Genomic DNA, 22336 nt, shown 5'->3' with positions numbered 1-22336 from the left:
AGCACACACCGAGAGCCCTGCCCGTGACCAACAGCTCTGTGTTCGGCAGCCTCAGCAACACCAGTGATGCTCTCCTCTTCCCCAAAGGTTTTTCCTCCTGTTCTTCTGCCACTGCCAAAGCTCTTTAGCTAAGGACAGTCCCGGCTGAAGCTGCCTCTCCCGCAGGGAGGGAAGGAGGTGCTGGCCATGAAAGCTTTAAGCTCATTAGCTGCCACTGGAACGGGTAATTAGGTTGACTTGTGCAGGAAGCACAGTGGGAGCAGCCTTTCTTCTTTAGGCACTACCGACAGAGAAGGGAGGACTCCCGTCTCCCCTCCGGTGCAGGATTAAGGAAAAGTATTGAGGAAGAAAGAGCATGTTGAATATCAGTTATGCTGGGGAGATCTCTGGCAGGCTCCGGAGCCCTCTGCGATGTAGGATGGGACTGGAGAGAAGCACAAAGTAAAGGGCTGTCTCTGGGCGGTATCCGGGTCCAGGCTGGGAGTGTAGGCGAGGGAGCAGGATGGTGTGGTGGTGGGACTAGCCCAGGGTCGGCTGGCCTGCACCAGATCTCCTGCACAGAGCATCCTGCATGATTTAGCCAGGGCTTTTCACCCTAGCTTGTAGCTCCACCAGTACAGAAAATAAAAATCCAGTTGCAAAAGTTGCAACGGTGTGCCACAACGAAGAGCCCTGCTCCTGGCACGGGCAGGTGGATGAGGGGGCTGCAGCATCACTGCCCTCGCTGGGGGTCCCGTGGGACCTTGGCCCCCTCCTGCCCCTCCAGCCCCTGCACGCCCGCACCCGGCTGCCCCCCACACTGCCCTGCCCCATGCGGCACCAGGCAGGCGGGACGCTGGCATGGGGTGTCCTGCAGCGCGGGCAGCAACGGGGTATGGGAATGGGGCCCTCGGCACCTGCTTTCTAACAGGCACTAAATATTCTCTGAGCCTCCCCACCTGGGACCAGACCCCGAACACCATCCTCTGCTTTCCCTGAGCCTCCCGGGTGGGACCAGACCCCAAACCCCATTTTTCCCTCCGTGGAAGAATGTATAATCAGTTAAGTTAAAAACTGATTATATTATATAACTTAACTGATAATCAGTTAAGTTAAAAACTGATTATCACTAGCAAAACCAGAGTGTGGAAATCTGGCACTGGTCTATGGCTTTACTCCTAACCCCCGTACGTTTCTGGGGTTTGAGGCAGACAAGTGTTTCCTGCCCACACCTCCAGCAAAACTTCTGCTCATCCAAAAAGCTCCTGCCAAAACTGTGGCTAGTGCAGCAGAGGCACCGCGCCATGGGAGCCCATCATGCAAAAGCCACGTGTCTTCTCCTGTGACACCGTCCCCATCCCCATAGAATGCTCCTGGCACAGGCTGTTTTCCTGCCTGCGCCGGGGGAGAACAATATGGGGCCCTCGGCTGCGCAGCGATGTGGGGCTTCTCTGGAAAGCTGTTAGCCAAAGGCCGCGAAGGGAACATAGTGAGGTAATTGGGGAAGATGAGACTAATCTCATTTTTTTGTTGTGAAAGGGGCGTGAAGAAGAGAAAAGGAGATGTACTGGCAAATTACCATCAGGGCTGCTATAGTAACACGGCTTTAAAGATTGCCTAGTCAGCCTCCTTGGGGCTATAGAAAGCTCTTCAGATTGTTCTGTAGTTTTCCACTTTCTCCTGACGCAGGCTGGCCAGGGCTGCCTCGTGCTTTCTGACCGCGCCGTGACTTGCGGTCCTGCCTGTGCGCCCACCGCCGCCCTCGCCCCGGCCTCGCCTGCGGCCAGGCACAGGCAGCGCTGCCTGCGCAGGGAACTGCTGCCTGCAGAAAAGGTGCAGCGGAAGGAAGCGGACTGAGTCTCAGGGATGTTTGTTAACCTTTTTCCCTTCCAGTCCCCCGGATAGTTTCAGGGAAGTACCTTTACTCACTTACTTACTTCTCGTTTCTCTCTCATTTATTACCTCTAGTCACTTGTTTCTCCGTAGGGCATCAGCTAAGAAGCGAGGGGCCTCAGACAAGCCAGCTGCTGAACCACAGCCTCCCTGGTACAGCACAGGTCCAGTGACGGCGGACAGCCCAGACCCAGGTGACGTGCAGCCAGAGCATCCCACGGCCAGCGCGATGCCCTGACCTGAGCCCCATCTGAGCCCCTTTGCCCCAACGGTTCCTGCTGACCCAGGCGTGCTTGCGTGCAGACGGTTCCCTACGAAAGGGCTGGGGCTGGCATGGGGACATGTGAGACGTGAGTCAAAGGGGGAAGCTTCGCATGCCACAACTGTGTGGTTCCCTAAAAGTCATTTCCCACGCCTAACGGGGACAGTCTCCCTCCTCGCTTTAAAGGAAAGCCCCAAACTTCCAAGAAGCAGTGCAATGGCCCCAGTCTGAAGTGCTATCAGATGCCTCAACTGAGGCAACAGAAAGCATGGGAAAGAGCTTTTTTCCTCCAATCTCACATCAAGCTGCTTGACCTTGCCTCTTAGGCACGGACCATTTATATTTCTAAGCAGTTCTCCAGCCCTCATCGCTGTAGAGCAGGCTGCTTTCCTCTGCGTACTCAAGAGCAAGCCTTGTTTTCAGCACAGTCAAGCTCCGGGTCAGATGCGATGCTTAAGTGTATTTGCTGGATAAACAGGATTTAACAGGATTTCTGACTCCAGGGACTACTCATGAACCCCCATCCTCTCCCAGCACTCTTGCATTTCATTCTTTTCCAACACTAGGTTAATATACATGGAGGTGTCTGTATTTTATGTCTTTGTTTCTTTGAAGCTTGCTGGGATGGAGAAATGCTAATGTTTAATTTCTGCAGGAGGGAGAATGTGTTAACAACCAAACCCCACAAAGGAACCCAGGATAATTTAGTAAAAACAAAAGGCTGGTGTGAATTCTGCCATGAAAAATTTTAAATCAGTAGGTGTGCTGGCCTGCAGCTTCAAGCGTTTAAGAGTTTTCAGTTATACAATATAAAGCCATAGAAATAATCGGTCTTATTCTTTATTAAAATAGCACCTAACATGTAATTTTATTCCAGATGAGACAGATGTTGTCCCTGTGCCGAAGAGCTTAGGGTCTTCCAGATGTGCCGCAATATATGAAAACAAGCACGAGTGAAGTAAGGTTTGGCTCGCAGCAAATGAGGTCACGTGGTTTCTCAGGAGCAGGAAAGCACCAGCCCTTGTCATCCCCGGGTCGCACACACGCGTGCAGCCCCAGCAGCTCCCCTCATTACCACGCTGTCTTCCCAGCATCCCGACGGAGTCGTCCAGCCTGTCCTGCAAGCGGGCAGAGCGGGGCCTGGAGAAGATGTGATTTGCCCCTGGTCACTCCAGGCAGCGAGAGACGCGGGAACTAGAAGATGCATCCTGCAAGTCTCACTCCACCTCTTCACCGCTTCTCCCTGGGCCATGCTCACAGCCGTGGAGTCATCGGCTCCGCGAGCCTCTCTGGAGCCACTGCGGTGGTGGGCTGGGCTGGGGCAGAATCATTCCTGCCCTATCAAATAGTATCTAAAAACCTTAGCTGTAAGGATTTGGTAAAAGTAACTAAATATCTATGCAGTGACTTTATTCCGTTTGCTTCCTTTGTGCCTTTGGCACAGGAGGAATTCACGCAGCCGTCAGGGGGACCACTTATCAGAGTGGGCGTTGAGCCAGTCAGGGTCAATGTCAAACCCTGGTTAGCTGAGAGGCTCTTGTAAGCATCAGCAAAGAAACAAAAGACTCACGAAACTGTTCACTTCTTATTGAGATCAAGACAAATAAGGAGGTGTTATTTGAAAGTGGGCACGCTGGAACTAAATACCCACCTGCCAGCAGCGGTGCTCCGAGCACGGCCCAGACCCGCTTTCAGGGACACACGCTCAGGAGAAAAAAAGGATCTGCTGCGGTTTGAAGCCTGGGAAAGCTAGGAGCCGTAAAACCGGGAGGGCAGCTCCATTACTCCTCTCCTGGGGCGCTGCTGTTATGTGCAGTGATACACCAGAGGTGCATCTGCTGAATAAAAATATCAGCTAGTGTTTGTCAAAACCCGATGGCTCAGGCTTGCTCGTGCACGGCAAGCGAAAGGCTTGCCAGGCCCCCTGCAGCCCATTAAAGCACCATTGGATCTAGCTCATCGTCTCTCCCGGCAGTGTTTGATCAACTTTTGCAGCCTCGTTTCATCCACCCAGACACCGTGCCATCACCAGGGTGCTTGAGCAGCGGCATGTTTTCAGGGAGCAGAGAGCAGGTACCCTCCATGACACTGGCAGAGAAGAGAACAGGACAGGGCTGTTTGTCCGACTGGATGTGAAACATCTCTCTGGGGTCCTGCAGGGAGCTAACGTGAGGGTCTGATGAAGGTTGCCTGGGGTCAGTCACACAAGCCTCCCAAGAGTGGATCCTCACGTCCCTGTCTGAGGAGATGCTTCCAAGAAGGATACCACCACGTGAATACTGAAAATTTGCTCCGGCACAGGAACGCAAGTCCAGAGCCACCACTGTACTTGGTAATGCCCAGGCGCGGACCTTGAGACCTGCTGTAAAACTTCTTGATTGATGGGAGCTGTGTCGGAGCCCAGGAGGCTCCCTGGCAGCTGTAGGCCACCTTCCACATTTCAGATAGCTGATGAAGAGGGAACATCCCCTGGCTCCGACGTTGAGTTTGTTTACTCTCTCCTCCGGTTACACGTCTCAGATGGAGCACATCCATCTTCGGGAGTGAGACCAGTGCCTACAAAGCGGGCAAAGCTGTAACCAGAAACTTGCTGATGGAGAGGAGGGGATCGCAGTCCACAGCTCAGACCCTGTTACGCTGCTCTGTAATTTTCTTCCATTCTTCTGCAAGTAGAGGAAGGCTCCTGCCTTCTGCCGGTAACCGCAGGCATGAATCGCAGCTGTGACCAGACCTGAACTCCCAGTAGGCACATGTTCCCTCATACAGGATAACACCATCAGTCTGGGAGGCAGCCAGTGCCCTCGGACTTCTGTGCTGTAACTGAAGAAATTGCTCTTTGCAACTGAGCCTACCTGGCCTGGTTTCAAGAGGAAGCAGCTCTCCAGGCTGCCGCTCCTCGGAGTGCAGACCATGAGCAGTACAGACATACCTCGGAAGGAGGACGTTCCCAGTCTTGGTAAAAAACACTGGTTTTTTCCTTCATGTTTTAATGAAAGTATGCAGTGCCCAGAAGGTTTCTCTGTTTCCATTGTGAACCGTTTCGGAGTTTACCAGGATGTGGCTATTATTCATTGGTTTGCAGGGTTGTGAGCTGAAGGGTAAATTTTTATTAACGTCTTCTCAGACGAAAGGACTCAGCCTTGGGGTTTCATGCATATTTACATTCAACGCTAGACTTGCAGGGATGTTCCTCTTGACATTTCACTTGGTTTCTCTCTGAGAACAGGAATCTTCCCACCCTCTTGCTTAAGCATTGTGCAATATTCAAGTGAAAACCAGATGAAAAATAGCCTTTGGCTAAGAGAGGGAGATCTGAGGACCTGACGTGGAAGTTTTGCTCTCTAAGAAACTAAGCTGCTGTTCCCTAGCAGCTTGTGAGGAGTACGATTTCTCCACGATCGTAAGGAAGTAAATGTAAGAAACTTTCCTGTTGGAGGCGAAAGATGGCTGTAAGACAGATGCTTTGCCTTCAGAACTGGACATCTGGAACTGGTTCCCATTTTTGCTCTAGATGCCACGTGTGACTTATCCAAAGCCTTTGCTTTTCATCCTGAGATCCCCTGCTGAAACTCTGAGCTCTAGGGCAGGGACTGCAGTGCCTTGTGTCAGAAGATGACGATTTAAAACACAGCCTTTGGGTGCTGTGATAAGGTATCGTGATGATTCATCGTAAATGGAAGCCATCTCTGCTTGGTAGCTGGCATAGCGTCTGTGCTGGCCTTTGAAATGCATCGTCTTCCGCCTCTCCCAACCTGTGCTCTCCTATGAGACAGGAGTGACACAGAGCAAGCTTTTGTGGCACAACCCTCACTTGCATTTTGTAAAGCTTTTCAATTGGCTGGGAAAGGCTTAAAATAGCTCTCTAAAAGCTTTCCATTGCTCCTTTATCACTCTTCTCTGTTGTGCTCCTCAGATGGAATAAGGACAGGTCAGCGGTGAGTGTTTCTTTCCTGAGCATGTCTCGCTGGATGTCCCAGACTTCAGAGAAGTTCAGTATCAGGAGACATTGGATCGTGGGTCCTGCCTTTATCTGAAGTCTGCCTGATGGAGTCAGGGACAGCTTCCTCTGGGAGAGGGGAGGGACGGGGCTGCACCCATGCTTCATTTCAGGGTTGGCTTGCAGCAATTCAGCCCCGTACTTCTTGTTCTGGAGGCTGCCTTCCTCTGTTAAACTCTAAGATTACATCCAAATTAAAACACTTAATCTCCAGTTCTTCAGGTTGTGGAGACAAAAAGCTTTAAATCTGGAATGGAGTGTAAATAGATCTATCAGCGTCTGTCTCCGGGCTGCACATCTGATGTGCCGAACGGTGCCTGGCTAAGCAGAGCGAGTATTGATGCTGGGGTGAGTGACCGACTGAAGGGCCCATCTGTTCACCTAAGCCTCTGCTGATCAAAGCGCAGAAGGAAGGAGAGGTGGGTGAGGTGTGAATGACTGTCTTACCCTCCCAGATGGCACTTGAACCTTGCTGAGGAAAAGCTAAGCCCACCACCCATCATAGGAGCTGCAGTATTGTATTTATCTTCATCTTGACACCCTCAGCGTCACTATTCTTTTCTTGTTTTTTACTCTTGCTTGAGAAAAAGATGTCAAGCTGATATTAAATGCAGCCTTGAGAATGTTTATTGTGCCATCACTTTAATGTCCCTGAAAATCTGGGCTGGAGAGTGCTGCCATCAACCACCTACCAGGGATGAGAGCACAACCCCAACAGCAGTGGCACAAGCTGCAGTCTCATGCCAGATGTTTCATAACAAAAACTGCTTTGTGCTACGGTGGTAGTAAACTCAGGCTTGTCAGGCAGCATGGTTCGCATACAGCAATCCCACCTACGACACGGAATATATCAAGTTCTCCTGGGAGTGCCCAAGGTCCTGCCCGTGCCCAGGTCACAGATGTCCAGTTGTTGGTGCTGGATCTGGGGTTTCCAGCTGGACGGCTCAGTTGAATGCTTTTACCGGGGGCCCCGCACTTGCCTGAATTGGGGGCTGCCTCTGCCAGATCTCAAACTGAAACAGAGCACAAATTTTGGGCTAAGATTAGATGAGAGATTCCCTGAGGGGACCAAGGCAGTGCAGAGAGCTCCACTAGCCATGCTCTCCACTTTGAGTCCGACTCGGGATGACTGTGCCTTCACTGGAGGATGCCGTGCTGCCAGTGAGGCCGTCTTTCTGCTGATGAAACCGAAGACGGAGGAGGTTCAGCCTGCTTGCAGTCATGTGGAGTTCCCTTGGTACATTCCCAAGAGGAGGCTGTTAATCCCATTGACCTGGCTTGATTTCAATCAATGTGGGAACACTCTGCCTACGCAGGTTGTTCTGATAGCGTTATTTGGCTGCAGCAGGGGTTCCCATCTTTTTTTCATATTTTGTACGCGTTTTGTAAATGGAGTGTGTCATAGACGCCTTCTGCCTTGGCAATCACACGTGCTCTGTCCCCAGCCGTCTGCAGCGTCCATCCCTGGCACTGCCCTGGTTTGTTTCTACAATAACATTATTTTTCGTCTCTCCAGTACTCCCATTAAATGCTTTTTCTTTTTTCATTAACAAGTTATCCTCAACTTTAAGCTCTCTGGCTTGAGCTGTACATGAAACCAGCCCACGCTGGTAAAGCCACCTCTGACAGCCCCTGTCAGCCCAGGGACTGGGAGCACATTCATCTTCTTGTCCTCTTGCACCAGCCTGTAGTTTGGGCGCATGGTGTGGGGTTTCACAGACACCGCATTCTCCCTGCATGGGAGAGAACCGATGCGCTCTTTGTATAGCTTTTCTCACACCTTACAGTACAAACATTTTTAGATACGAATCCAATATGTACTTTGTTACAAGGCTACTAATCATTTAGTTATGTGTAGTGTCTCTCTGCCCCTAAGATACGCTTCTCTGGAGGGAAGGTGTACATAAAGAGCTTGCCTCTGTTTGTCTGGAGATGAAGTGTTTCCAAAGTCCTGGGTTTTGCTAGCCCCATGATGCAGCTAACAGATGTACAGGCAAGGCTTTGAGTTATTCCAAGATGATATGAATCCACCAGTATCTGTGCACAACCAACCATGGCCCAGCATGGTACCTGGGTTCTCAGACCACCGCTTTGGGGCACATCACCGGTTTTGAATATCCTGCTCTTTCTGTACCCTCGGAGCACTTGATTAAGACACGGTGCCTTCCATCTTTACGTCAGCAAAATGTCGCTGCGTGGCTTTCACTGAGGACAAATTGCCAACCATTAACCATGTGGTGGTGCATGCACAAATGGTCACCCAAAGGATGCTGGTGGCCCCATGCCTCAGCTGCATGACCAAAGGAGTGAGATAGGTCTTTCTATACGTGTATGAGACGTATGCAAGCACGTCCCTGCACGGTGTCCTTCCTTACCCATGTGTCTTGGTCAGAGAGCTGACAGGGCAGCGAGTGAGACACCATCCCCCTCAGCCACCCTCACTCTTCTCTTTCCAACGTGGTTGTCCAGGTTTGCCGCTGTCCCCCAGTGTGCTCGGTTCTGATGTCCCATGCTGACATTTTGCTCACACGAGGTGTGACGTCCTGGGGAACACCTGCCAACAAGGAGGACTTGAGGTGAGGAGATCAAAATTGGATTTCAGAAGAGAGAAATCCCTCTGCTTGAATCATTCCCGGGATCCACTAGCAAGCTGCTGGGCTCCCTGCCTTCCACGTGCCATCTCGTGGCTGGGACTGCCACCTCATCCCAGCCTCTCTGGTTAGGCTCTTCTTGCGCTACAACCTAAATTTCAGAACACTCTTAAGTAAAATTATTTAATTAGCATCTGGCAACCAACCCGGGAAGGTAAATCTGTTCCCTTCACCCCAACGCCATCCATGGCTTTGCCACTCTCCTTCCACACAGGTCCTGCACTCTTCCAACACACTACATGGCACTTGTCCCTACCTCTGCCCTAATTCAATGGCATTGAATGATCCTTCCTATCTGATGTGAGCTCTGGAAATATAAGTTTGCTCCTGCAATTGAAACAGGTATCCTCTGGGACTGATATGATCTGATTAAAGAAAGCACTGAAGTGCAAGACAGCAGCAACATTAATGAGCCTGTCTGAGAACAGATGAGGCAGGAGAAAAACAGTCTGCCTGCTGGCTTCTGAAAATTAAGCCGTGCTGTGGCTATGAAGATGCACAGTATTACAGGGAGCTTAGAAAGGACCAAAATATGACAGCTCTCATCATGCAAACACACACACGCAATGCAGGGAAGTACGCTTGTACTCTTCTGCAGGCAAGAGTGGTAGGGATCTGAGGAGCCGTTGCTCATGCAAAACATGTTCCTGAGAAGGAGGGGATGAAAATTGTTCTCCACAAATGCAGGAGCAGGCAACCTTCTTGACAGTGAATAAAAATTACTAATCAAAAGAATTGTAATTAAAGCAATTACCATGTTCTCTGCATACACACACCCTGCGTGTTTCATAAAGTCTAATATAGAGTACAGTGCTGGGCCTTGATGGATAGGAAATTGCTGGTAATCACTAGGGAATGGATAACTTCCTCACCCAATCTTCAGCTAATGACTTTAACATGCTCTTTTAAACGCAATTTGTACCAGTTGTGATTACGGAGGGATTGTTCAGTGAAGTAAAGCTGGTTAATAAAGTTACTGCTCCCTGTGTGTATCAAAACAAGTCTTTGAAGCACTTCACATGAGGTCCAGCTTCACTGAAGCAAAGTTGCTTGGGTACTGTGTCGTGCACAAGCGGAGGCTCATGTGGCGTTGCTGATTGTTTGGTCCTCTCGCAGCCTGGGATGGAGTTGCTTGTGGCTCCCCAGAACAGCCCAGAGCACTGAAGGAGGCCACAGCTGCTTCACCCAACTCGGCCGCTGGCAAACCCACCTTCTCAGGAATTTATTCTCTGCTTTCTCCACCTAGTGTGGACCTAAGACTGCCCTGAAAAGTCATATTTCATTTGCAATTACAGCTTAGGAGGCCTACTGCCACAGCCTCATGGTAGTCCTGTAAGTGAAGTGCTCACTCCAGAGCATTTGAAGCTGGCTCTGAGAGCTTCCACCGGCTCTTTTTTTCCACTTCAATTTCCTTCTTGGAAATTGCTTCAGGTTGATATCTTGAAAGCCCATCAGGAAAGCTTTATCCGTTGGAGACCTTTGGCACGACTCAAGAACTCAGCAGCTGAACCCCAATTTAAAGTGTCGGGCCGGCAGCTGACTCCCCAGGCACAGTGCAATGCCACCCGGAGAGAGGCGGTGTATCCCTGCACATCTGGCAGGCTTTGGGATCTCTTCTAGCAGTCGCCCCTTGTCAGGCTATGGTCAGGACAGCAGCTCCCCAAGGTTACATCGCTAAAAGTGACAGGAGAGTCAGGCTTTTTAGTACCCTTCTCTGAGATCACTTGGATTCCTGGCAACTTTGCTCTTATCTCAGTTTGGGGAAGTCCAACCCAAGCTGACTAACAGTCATCTTAGATGAAGGGCAGAAAATAAACCTATCAATCAGCTGCAAAGAGCACACAGCAGCATGAAGAAGCACATTAGAGGCAAAGTGGACCTGTCGGAGATTCAGCATGAGGTGCCTCTTTCGGAGGAGAAGCTCCCATGCTTTAACATTGCCTCTTTAGAGATAACGGTGTAATTTTCTATGGGTGCCTCATAAAACAATTAAAATAAATGTCTTCAGAGTACAGTTTTCTTTCCTCTCTGGGAATGTTTCCAGCTCACTAAGTTACAGCATCACCACAAAGAAAACCATATTTTATAATTACTGAAGACAGCTATCAGAAGAGGGCAATCCTGTTTAACCATGGAGCTGCTGGTAGCATTGGGGCAATGCCACGGAAGCACATTCAGCAGTTTTGGCCTGGCTCTTCACCCTCCTGGTGCCATCAGGGCCCAGGGTCTGGGAAGAAGCTTGGGTGATTGCTTGGAAGCGCTCAGGCCCACAGAGAGGTGCTGCTCCAGCACTGCTGGCTGGAAGCAGCGCGGAGCTCTCTGCCTTTACCTGCCCTCCCGGGCGTGGATCAGGAGGGGCTGTTGTGTGCCACAGACACGGGGTGGGGTGATTTGTAGGGCTCAGCAGAAAGGACACATGAGCACGCAGTGTCATAGCAGCAGGACAACCACAGGACTTTTACAGCAAGCACTTAGTTAAACCCATTTTTTTATTCACAATAAGTAATACTAAAAATTGAGTTTGAACTCATTTTCTGTCTCCCTTCCCACCCACCGTCCATTCCTGTCTCCTCCTTCTTTTGCTGTCCTTCAGGCTGCCCCTTCTCCATCCTGTCCCCTGTTGGCCAGTCACTCCCTGTCTTCCAAAGTCCTCCACCAACCTTTTTGCTTCCACAACTGTGTTTATTGCTTTTCTCTCGCTCCCTGTTGCAGACACACTTCCCTTCCTCCCCCAGTGATGTCTTGGCTTCGAGTTTGCCAGTGTTGGGTTGCAGATTCCTTGGACGGGGCCTGGACCTTGCAGCGTGCTTGGTGTATTCCTGGCCAGCTGTCAGTAACGTTACGCAGGCTGAGCCTAAGGCGGCTCTTTGAATGCATTCCCATGCTTGTCTCTTTGGCTGTGCTTGTCCAAGCTTCTTCTGTTACACCCTCAGCCCACTTACAGAAATCACTTCTAATTTTGTAGTTCATAAAGCCAGAAATGTAATTGCAACCGTATCAGCGACTTCCTTTTCTCAGCCCAGGACTCCCTTGCAAATGTTTTATTTCATAGGATGTTAAAAAAAATCTTGATTTACAGCAGAAACTGGAAAACGTGATCTCCAGACGTGGTGTATATGATTTCCTGGCTTTCCTGGATAGGACATGATTTTTCTGATTTTGATCAAAACTTCATCACATTGATGAGTTGCCTGCCCTTCGCTGCTGGCTCCACCAGGACCAGTGGCTGCCAGGACCTAGGTTAGGTAATTTAATTAAGGTCTGAAGTTAGGCTGGATAAGTATTTGTTCTTCATCTTCATCATGGTCATCACAGAACAAGGTGAAAATTCTACTTTCCTACCCAGTGGGGATCTGGGAGGTGAAAAGCAGTATCTTGTCTAGTCTGTGTGGTAACTTCATAGACAGGATGTGGCATAGCTGGCTCTGCTACTGGGAGAAAGTGAGGATCAGTCAGGTATGTTCTTCAGCGTGATGGGACATATTTACAGCAAATGCACATAAAGCCTGGTTTCCTGAGCCCTTTACAAACAAGCAGGATGACAGTTTCCTTGCTTAGAAATCCACATCTACTTCCAGTGGAAGTACTTTATCCAAAAGAAGTCTCCTGTGGGGCTCAAGCCCATGCAGTCCCTCCACAGCCAGTGCTCATCTTGTCCCCCACTGGGATCCCGGCTGCACAGCTCTGCCCCTTCCGCGGTACCAGCATCGTGTGGCTGTGCAGTGAAAATTTTGCAAGGTTTGTTTCCAGATGACCAGGGAGCTTCAGGGTGTCTGCTCAGACCTTCATACAGTTGTCTGTGCCTTCTGTGGTGGCCTCCACTGTTTCAGTTGTTGCAGAAAGAGATTTAATTCCTTCTTCCGTTTAAGTCGAGCATCTTTAGTGCCCCATCAGATTTTGTCAGGTTTGTGCGTGATGTCAGCCATCAGCTGCACACCAACGCACACGGCTGAGCTGCTCGGGTACTGCACTAGCAGAACCATGAGCTATTCCTGTGACTGAGAACAGGCTGGAAAACCCAAAGCTGGCTTGGATGACTGAAAAGCATCAACCAGATCCGCTAGCTGCGTTTTCCTTTGCAGATGAACGTTCATCCTCTCCTAAAGATCATAGTTGTTGTGGAAAGAATTGCTAAGAAGTCTTTCCCCGTCAGAGCTCTGCCAGTCCTTCCCATCCCACCACGCCGGGGAGTGAAGAAGCCCGGCTCTCCAAGGAGCGTCGCTGGAAGCCGGAGCTCACCCGAAGTATACAAGTCACTAACGTAACCAGCATCTGCACAGGGATTACTCATGTTTCAGACAGAGAGGCTGGCGACTATGCCAGGCAGGAACTTCCACATGCTCTCTGTTTCTGGTCATGGTTTGCTCTGCTCTGTTGATTCAGGCAGGACAAATCCAGAGCTTCCTCTGTGCGCATGCAGGGACCAAACTGACGGGAGGTAACCAGTGTCATCACAGCACGCAGGTCAGCTGTTTAAATGCTAAAAAGCCTTAAAGGCATAAGAATATAGGGTCACTGGGGACGTGCAGAAGCCAGAAGAGGATGGTGGTAGACAGACAAGTCATCGCCCTGCACCCACCTCCTCACCTCATGGAGATCACCATCCGTACCAAAGGCTGGAGAAATGTTTATTAGCCTGCCCAGGTGGCCATAATTGCTTGTGTTTTGGATATACCACATGGGAAGCCCCCACACTGACCCACTGCAGCAGAAGACTAAGAAATATCGACTGAATAAGCAACCAATTCTTTTTTTCCTAAACTAGATTTCAGACACGGCTGCCCCTGTACAGAGCTGGCTGAGCCTGCGGCTGATGCCTCTCGCTGCAGGAGGCAGACATTTTGCTCGTACTTACTCAGAGAGGCAATTTCTGGGAAGCAGACCGAAACAAAGGCAATTGGGATGGCAAGAGAAATGGAGTCACTTTTTATGTTCCAATTAACTAAAAGCAAAGAAAGTGACTGTGTCCTACAGCGACACAGACTTCCTCCTGCCTTGTGGACTCCAAGAGGAGCTGCAATTTCTCCTCATCTCCAGGCGTGCCTGCAAATTATTATATATAAAAAACAAAACACCAAACCAAATAATTTGCCCCAAACTGAAAAAAAAGTAACCAACAAGCAATCAAAAATAATTTTGTCTTAAATTGCCCAATTCTATTTTGCTTCGCAATCGCTAACTTTCCATTGCAAAACAATTCATATGGGAGATTTTTGCCAGCCTAATTCTTGCCCTTGCCCTTCTAATTAATAAGATGGTGGCCTTACAGCTTGGTTCTGTTTTCTGTTCTAGTTAAACTGTTTAGAAATGTGCTAATGATTCATTCTCCTTGCAATTAGATGCAGCAGTCAGACTCTTTCCTACACTTCTGCACAGTTTGCTGTGAAGGGGGGCAACGCAAGCACAGTACAGAGAAACAAGTCATAGATCCATAAAGAAAATTGCTGGCAGTTAGTTGGCAAAATACATTTGGGGATCTAGACCTGTATTTAATGCATGTCATTATCTATTTGCAGGAGACAAAAGACACAAGGGAAAGCAGTTTCTTTCTGTCTGCAGAGAGCTCAAAAGATACTCTTCAACATTTCATATTCCACTTCTTTTTTGTATTCAAAATCCAGGTCTCTAAAGATCTACCTTTTAAAATTGCCTCTAAAGTGTAACGGGAGACACCATGAAATCCTGGCACCAGAAAACTCAGGGAAATGAACTTCCATTGCGGCTCTGCATAAATTTGTTCTTTGCTGAAGTGGAGCCTGAAAAGTGACTGACGTTTTTATGCCTTGTGTTTGCAGGGCTTTGAGGCTTATATTTCACAAGAGGTGCAGATGCACCACTGTTAGCTCCTTGGAAGCTGCCGTGTTTACAAGGTTCAAACTGGCTGGGCTGTGTTTAATCCAAGTCAAGTCACAGGAGATTGTGTTCCGGCCTTCTAATCAACGTCCAAACTATATTTTGACATACACTACCGCAGAGAAAACATTGCCTATTTGGGAAGGAAGGGTACGACATCTCTTAATGTAGCAGGACTTGGTCCAAGGTCAAGCCAAGAAGTCAAGTCAGCAGGTCAGGGACCGAACCAGAGGGACACGTTCAAGCATGGTCATAGCTGCAATGTAGCTCATGCAATGGCCCCGAGGGCAGGAGCCTGAGCTTAAAGGCAGCTCTGGAGATCCCCACAGGCTTCTCATGCGCTGTCCTGCACAGCACTCTGATCCCAGGTCTGGGACGTATACCCATAGCAGAGCTGGCCTCAGACACAGGCAGCCGAGCCCTGACAAGGGAAGCGGCTGTGCTGAAGGCCCTGCCAGCAGCCTCCATTCCCTGCAAGGGGCTGGGTTTGGAGAACCACGTGCTGGGAAATGATCCATGCGTTATGCAAAGCCATGGGTGCAAGCCAGGTGGGCAGTCACCACAGGGCTGCTCCAGGGGCCCAGGCAGCTCCATGGGTCTGAGCCAGGGCGGCTGTGTGTTACAGGCAAGGGTCAGCTCAGGCTTGGGGGCAGGGGGTCGCTGAGAGGTGCAGGGGTCCCCAGGGCTGGGGGGCTGCTGAGCTGTGAATGCCACGTTTCTAAATGTGTAGGCTTTGGTGTTTGTTAAATGGTTGCTCTATGGTAAGGAAGCTCCTCTGTGGCCGCAGCTGGCCAGTGGCTGCAGCGTATACCTGGAAAGGGTGTTTCTGTCACCCACGTGTTGCCTGGCCTCTGATGAGCAATGCCTGTGGACAGCTGGCAGGCAGTGCCAGGAAGCACACCAAGAATATTTGCACTAGTGGGTCTAAGGCTGGCGGAGATGGGTTTGCTGTAATACGACAAATGCTAGTCCTGTTGACTGAGCAGGCCTGCGCTGGAATGCGGGCAAGAAGAGAAATTGTGACGTTAGCCATGGGCAAGGCTTTACAAGGATTTTGTTTGTTGCAGGAAGAAGATTTGATTTTGCTGGGGTTATAGAGAGCAACCAGTAATGCCGCACAATTTCTCTTTCGGAGTCCTTGTTTCAGGTTGACTGGAGGGAGGCTCAGGCAGACATCACCGCACTGAGTCACGGTCCAGAGACTGTGCAGTTATAGCGGCTAAACAGTTCATTCCTCCATTCTGTGTCCAAATAGCAGCTTAGTTTCTGCAGGAGATCATGGATTACAAGAGAGGAAACACTGACAAAGTTGCCAAGTACTTCTACTATCCTACAGTTTAACTTGTATCCTTCACATGCCGAATGCATGTTTCTCAAAGGCTTCCTGCCTTGCATGCTCTGATGCGGCCTAAGTGACAATACATCTGCCCAATGTCTGTATCTGCACCTTCCCTATGCATCTGGTAAGGGATAACGCTGCCCGGGCACAGGTCAGCGCTCCTCAGAGAGGAGAGCGACTGTCAGGCAACGCGCATGCCTGCACCAGGCTCTAAGCTCCACTCCAGCCTCTCTCTTGCTAGGGACTGCTTCTCTCCTTGCCCTGCTATTGCAGCCTCCTTCCCCGTGGCCACCCAAGACCTCCCGGACTCCAGCACCCGTTGTCTGGCTTGTGCAGAGAGCCACAATCTCGTGATGCTCAGCCTCGGCTGAATGCCTTTTCAGCTCCAGGCTGAGGACTGTACCCACAGGGACTCTGCCTGCGTCTCCCCCTCCTGTACCTCCCTTCTCTCCTCAAGCCCTTGCGATGCCTCTGGCTTCACAAAGTCTGGAAAACGTCTGTTTTACAGCGTTCTTCGCTACAGCTCCAGCCCTCCAGAATTGCCGTCATTTATCTCTCTGCATCATCAACTCTCCATCCATTTCAAATTCAATTGAAAGCACATTTTCTCCCTTGCCTGTGGTTCCTAAATTATACACCCAGCTCATTTCAAAATATCAATTCAGAAACTTGGCGAGGTGATTATTAATAACAGCTCTGTTCTTCTCCGGAGGAGAAATAATACCAGAAATATGTGAAATGTGTACACAGTTGTCATTCTCACCCTCCTCTTTTGCCAAACACTCTGTTCTTTACAGGAAATAAAAACAACCCTACACCCAGTATTAAGTGGTGGAGACTGTGTAATCAGTGAGGAACCACACAGAACTAGGGCAGGATTCCTTCACATGTTCTGAAACTCAGGGTGATCGCCACCTTCTGCGATGAATTAGTGCTTGGCTATACATAGATCGGCAGCACGTATAGCCGAGCTTGACGAGCTGTATACACAGCAATCTGGAGCCCAGCTGGAGCCATGTGGTTTCTTCATTCACTTGTGTGGAGCAGCAAAGTATATGACAGATATATACACGCATAGCTAGTCATGGCAAATTGTGCTTCAGCTATAATGAAGCTATTCATGATTTTATTCCAAGAGTTCACACGGAAGGTGGGCCAGGGCTTCCCAGGGACCCACAGCTGCTGGGAAGCACTGGGCTGCGGTCTGGCCTGCAAGCACCAGGCTGGCAACGGGTTAGGTACATGTTTTTCCTTTCTTCTTTTTCTAACTGTACTTACAAAACATGTAGTAGAGTACTGAAGACTGTTTCATGGCCCATAGTGCCACAGGACGTGCAGTGAAGAAGCTCTGGGGTCTGTCCCGAAGAAAACCCGCATGTATGGGTGCTGTGCACGTGGGGGAGCTGAGCTCGGTGATCCAGGCACCCCCCTCATCCCGTGTTCCCGTGCCATCCCAGCAGAAGCCAGGGTTGTCCTTCCCTGATGCACACCAGGGAAAGAGGGCAGCTTTCCCGAGTCCTTTGGAGGACGAGGGGGGAATAGAAAGATGGGGTGCCTCTAACTCCTGTGGTGGAGGGACAACAATGAGGGCCTCCCAAGGAAGGGAGGGAGAGAGAAAACCTCCAGGGATGGATTCATGCACAGAAGGGGATCTGTGTTTTTAGCCTTGCGAGATAAGGAAGACCCAGCTAGCAATCACTTTGTTTTGAGAGGAGGATAAAGCATAAAAGAAGCTATAGAGTTACCCAGGAGCTTTTAACTCTGAAGATTTGCCCTTGCAGTGGTAAGGCCCAGACCTCTTCAGTGCCATTTAGGGACCTGTAGGGACAGAAGTGCTCACATAAACAAGAGCCAGCTTGCTGCTCACCTTACCCCGTAATGCCAGTGGCTCCAGCTGTCATGGGCCCAGTGCAACAACCCCTTCCTGGCACATCAGCCTCTAGGGTGCTGAGGATCTGCATAAAACGTCTTGAAAACATGGGGTTTTTTCAAATAAAAATATATAAACTGAATGTCTCGTATCAGCAAGAGCCTCCGGACGAGAAAGTCTGGTCAAGGTAAGAGCCTTTGGCTCTGTGCTACGACAGCCAGTGCTTGTCTGGCACATAAAGCACTGCTCTGTCTGCCTGCGTTGGGCAATCGCTTCTCCCAATTACGGCTCGCTGGCTCCACTCCAGGTACCTCCCTCCCACACAAGTGTTTTTTTAAGAAGTGGTACTCTTCAAGTGTTTAAAATGCAAGAGTTTAAAGGGAATTGGCTATTGTTTGGAAGAGGTTGGCCAAGTTCCTTGTCTTCTGCCGGGCAGGTGATAAGTTTCCACTTGAATGGCGTGGGAGTAAAAGATGGCCCGCTGAGAGCCGCCGAAGTGAAGACCTGCAATGAGCCAGGGGATGGGAAAGGTACAGGCTGACAGTGAGCCTGTCCCTGGGACCTCCGGAGACCAGGCACTGCTCCGCGGCCTTTCCTGGGGCTGCCCGCACTGGGTCTGACAGCCACAGGCGGCGGGTTGTTCCTGGACCTTGGCTGAGCCAGGGCACTCATTTCACACACACCACCACAGGACATGAACCTGTCGGGTCCTGTGAGGCACGAGCGTCACTCCTCGTGCTCCCTTTGACCTGGGTTTCCCGCAGCATCACTGCGCCTTTCCCACCCCGAGCCCCCCCCGCTGCTCATCGCTGCCGGGAGTCTCTGCGCCGTGCCGAGTGTGGCCCCTGGCTTCCGCAGCACTTGCAGGAGCCCACCTGGGTCATCCACCACTTCCTACGTGGTCCTGTGGGCTTCACCCTGTCACACAACCTGTCCTCTCAGAACGAGGACCTCTATGAGCCAACACGCGGGCACACATCCGTTAGCTGACTCAGTACGTCAGATGCTTGTTTCACCTTGTGCACTGAGACTTCAGAGGCAGATGGTAGCTAGCACCAGCAGAAACCACAGCCCTCTCTTCAGGAAAACGAAACCCATCACAGGCCTCTTTTGCCAAGTCATTTGTTGTTAAAAGCCATGTTCACTCTTCCTCTGCCTTGGTGGGGACAGACCTGGATTTTGGAAAGCACCTCGTTAACCTGCTTCATGCAGGTAGCCTGATTCACATTCATTTACTACGGTGGAGTAGTGGAGAGTACTACTCGTGGAAGGCAGTGAAATTACACACAGCAGTACTAAGCAGTACTAAGATTTGTAAAACGAAGAGCTTCTGCTTCTAAAATATAAGTGCACTCCTTCTTGGGCTAGGACTTCTGCACTGAGATGTCCTCAGAACTGGAAAAAACCCCAACAGCTGAAGGTTTGATGCCCCATCATATGGGTTTGATGCCACCTCGTGGTAGTTTCATGTCCTGATTTGCAAGGGAAGGTTTTCACTCTTTTGAGATGTTTCCCAAGTGTGTTCCTTATGAAAGAGAAATACAGTTTGGAGAACGGATGAAGGTATTACAGACATCCTGCTTTGCCCTTCATTGCTGATTTGCAGCACTGTCTCCAAACAGCATTGTTAATAAATGTTAGCATGAACTGAAAATGCAGGGATTGCAAATTATACTCTGTAACGTTATGCAGAAATACCTACGGAATAGGGATGTGGCCATTAGAGAATACGCTGAGATGTCCCGACATAAAACTTTAGCCATAGTTGCCTCATCATCTAAGGACCCCAGACAAACACTTCCACCCAATTTGCAGCTAGATTTGCAGATCTGGAGAAGCTCTTTCCTCCCTTGGAGAGCAATTTCCTTCTCCAGCCCAGTAGTTATTATATCGTGCTAAGGGTGTAATAAAGAGCTGAGCTACATCACCCTTTCAAAAGTGGGACAGGAGAAGTTACAAAGACTGCTACCACTCTTTCAACTGAGGATTGGCTCTTTCAAGAGAAAATTGGCTCTTCCACCCTCTCAGTAATTTAGCCTTATGACAGCAGAGAATGATTTGCCAGGAAAATTCATACAGCATTTCAGCCTTTCATCCAGTAAATGGCCTATATTGCTTTTGTTCACCCTTTGAACTGTGGAAAAGATATCATTTTACAACTGACTGAACGCATTCTTCAGATGTTATCATATAAAACTATCACGTTTATTGATTGAATAATCATGGACTATGTAAAAACTGTAGCAAAATGACTCCCTGTTGCATGCTTTTTTCCTAGCCTCAGGCATCCTCGTATCCGAAATGGCATCACATGAGACCCTGCAGAAATGCTAGATCCGAAGGCGGTATAGCTGTGATGTTGCTGCAGCTGAGCTAATTACTCTTGGGTTTCAGCTTGGCTAATTAACTTCCATGTAGCCCTATAATATCACAGTCATTTTGTTTTCTGTCCTGGCAGAACTGTCCTGTTCTATCTTGGACAGTGCTAGTCTGGGGGGAAAGAACCTCTGCAAACCACGCAGCTCCACTGTGCGGTGTAGACATACGTTGTTTTACTGTCTATCTAAATGAAATCACTTTTGCAATGGCATGTAATGCAACCTTTAGTGTTTAGGTGCTTGTCTGCAACTTGTTCACCAGACTGAACACATTCTGAATGTCCAAATTAAGCTGTTTGTTAACCCCTTCACTGAAAACATTAGACGGGATGTTACATTCATATTTGTTTATATCACTTTCTGTTAAGTCCTATTTGACTGAAATTCTTCATCTTTGCTCTTTCCTTAAAATCTGCACATTTGAATCTGATCACAATCCATTTACAAATTAGGGTGGAAGAACAGACTAGCTCTAAAAAGGCTTTCACTGATGCCCATGTGAAAAGGCTTGTGCTGGTTTTGGCTGGGATAGAGTTAATTTTCTTTATAGCAGCAGGTATGGGGCTATGTTTTGGATTTGTGCTGAAAACAGTGTTGATAGCACACTGATGTTTCAGTTGTTGCTAAGTACTGTTTGCCCTAATCAAGGGCTTTTCAGCTTCCCGTGCTCTGCCAGGTGCACAAGAAGCTGGGAGGGGGCACAGCCAGGACAGTTGATCCAAACTGCCCAAAGGGCTATTCCATACCATATGACGTCATGCTCCGTATATAAAGCTGGGGAAGAAGAAGGAAGGGGGGGACGTTCAGAGTGATGGCGTTTGTCTTCCCAAGTCACCGTTACGCGTGCTGGAGCCCTGCTTTCCTGGAGATGGCTGAACACCTGCCTGCCCATGGGAAGGAGTGAAGGAATTCCTTGCTTTGCTTCGCTTGTGTGCGCAGCTTTTGCTTTACCTGTGAAACTGTCTTTATCTCAACCCACGAGTTTTCTCACTTTTGCTCTTCCGATTCCCTCCCCCACCCCACCCGGGGGGAGTGAGCGAGCGGCTGCGTGGTGCTTAGTTGCCAGCTGGGGTTAAACCACGACAAGGCTTAAAAGGCTGAAGTTGTTGAGAAACAGGACACCAGTGAGTGATAATCTGTGTAGCAATTAATCCTCTTTCTCTCACAAATGGACTTGAAAAAGTGCAAGCTGATATTTGCCTGATTAAAAGGTATTTTCAGCAAACTTTCGGTTTTGCCAGGGGAATGTTGCTGTTGATTGTGGATGTGTTGCTTAGATGCCATGGTCTCAGGCCCTTGAATTGCTTCCTAGGAGGGATCAACACCTTGACTGAAACTTGAGCTAGTGTAGCAACATCTCTTGCCCCCCAAAGAATCACAGATTTGGCGGTATTGTGAGTAACCATTACACCTTTGTTGAGTTTTGTTTAAATCACAGCAACCAAGGCGAACAAAAGACCTTTTTTGTATTTACCCTCACTTCCACAGTCAACAGATGTGAAGGGAGCAAAGAGGCGTTCTGATTTAGGAGAAACACAACCCTCTGCCTGCTCTTCAGTGGAGAACGAGGCATGATAAATAAGGCAAATGCAGCTCAGGAGCTGGCAACAGTGATTAAAACATGCACTAATCAGCCTTTTCCTCTGTAGGGACTGACTCTTAACTGTCTAATGCCTTTCTGAGGAGGCGCAGAAGTGTGAAGGACGGCATATCCAACCTGGTGTCCGGCTGCCCGTTGGAGAGGGCGCAGGTCCCACTCCGGTCCCGTCTGCCAGCTGAGGGCAGGGGCTGCAGACACCACAGGCTTTCGAAGACCTTGCCAGATGGCCATGTTAGGCAACGTGAATCCCACCACACACCGGTCAGCCTCTGATCTGGTCTGTCTGTCAGTGATAAAACCATCTGGAGAACATCCAGATTCCAGAGAGGACAAAACAGGCCGAAGCTTACTGCTTCGGAAAATCTCAACTCCCATCTCCCTGTGCCCACCTCAGTTTCGGATATAATACGTCCCTCAGATATAACCTTCCCCATGCCCTGCCTTCCTCTGCTTCTGCAATGTTTGGAAAGAATGGGATCTACCTGAGAGGACTCTGCACCGCGGATCACCTACG

The sequence above is a fragment of the Mycteria americana genome, chromosome 12, assembly GCF_035582795.1.
Source record: "Mycteria americana isolate JAX WOST 10 ecotype Jacksonville Zoo and Gardens chromosome 12, USCA_MyAme_1.0, whole genome shotgun sequence".
NCBI lineage: Eukaryota > Metazoa > Chordata > Aves > Ciconiiformes > Ciconiidae > Mycteria > Mycteria americana.
Note: the sequence above shows the minus strand (reverse complement) of the source record.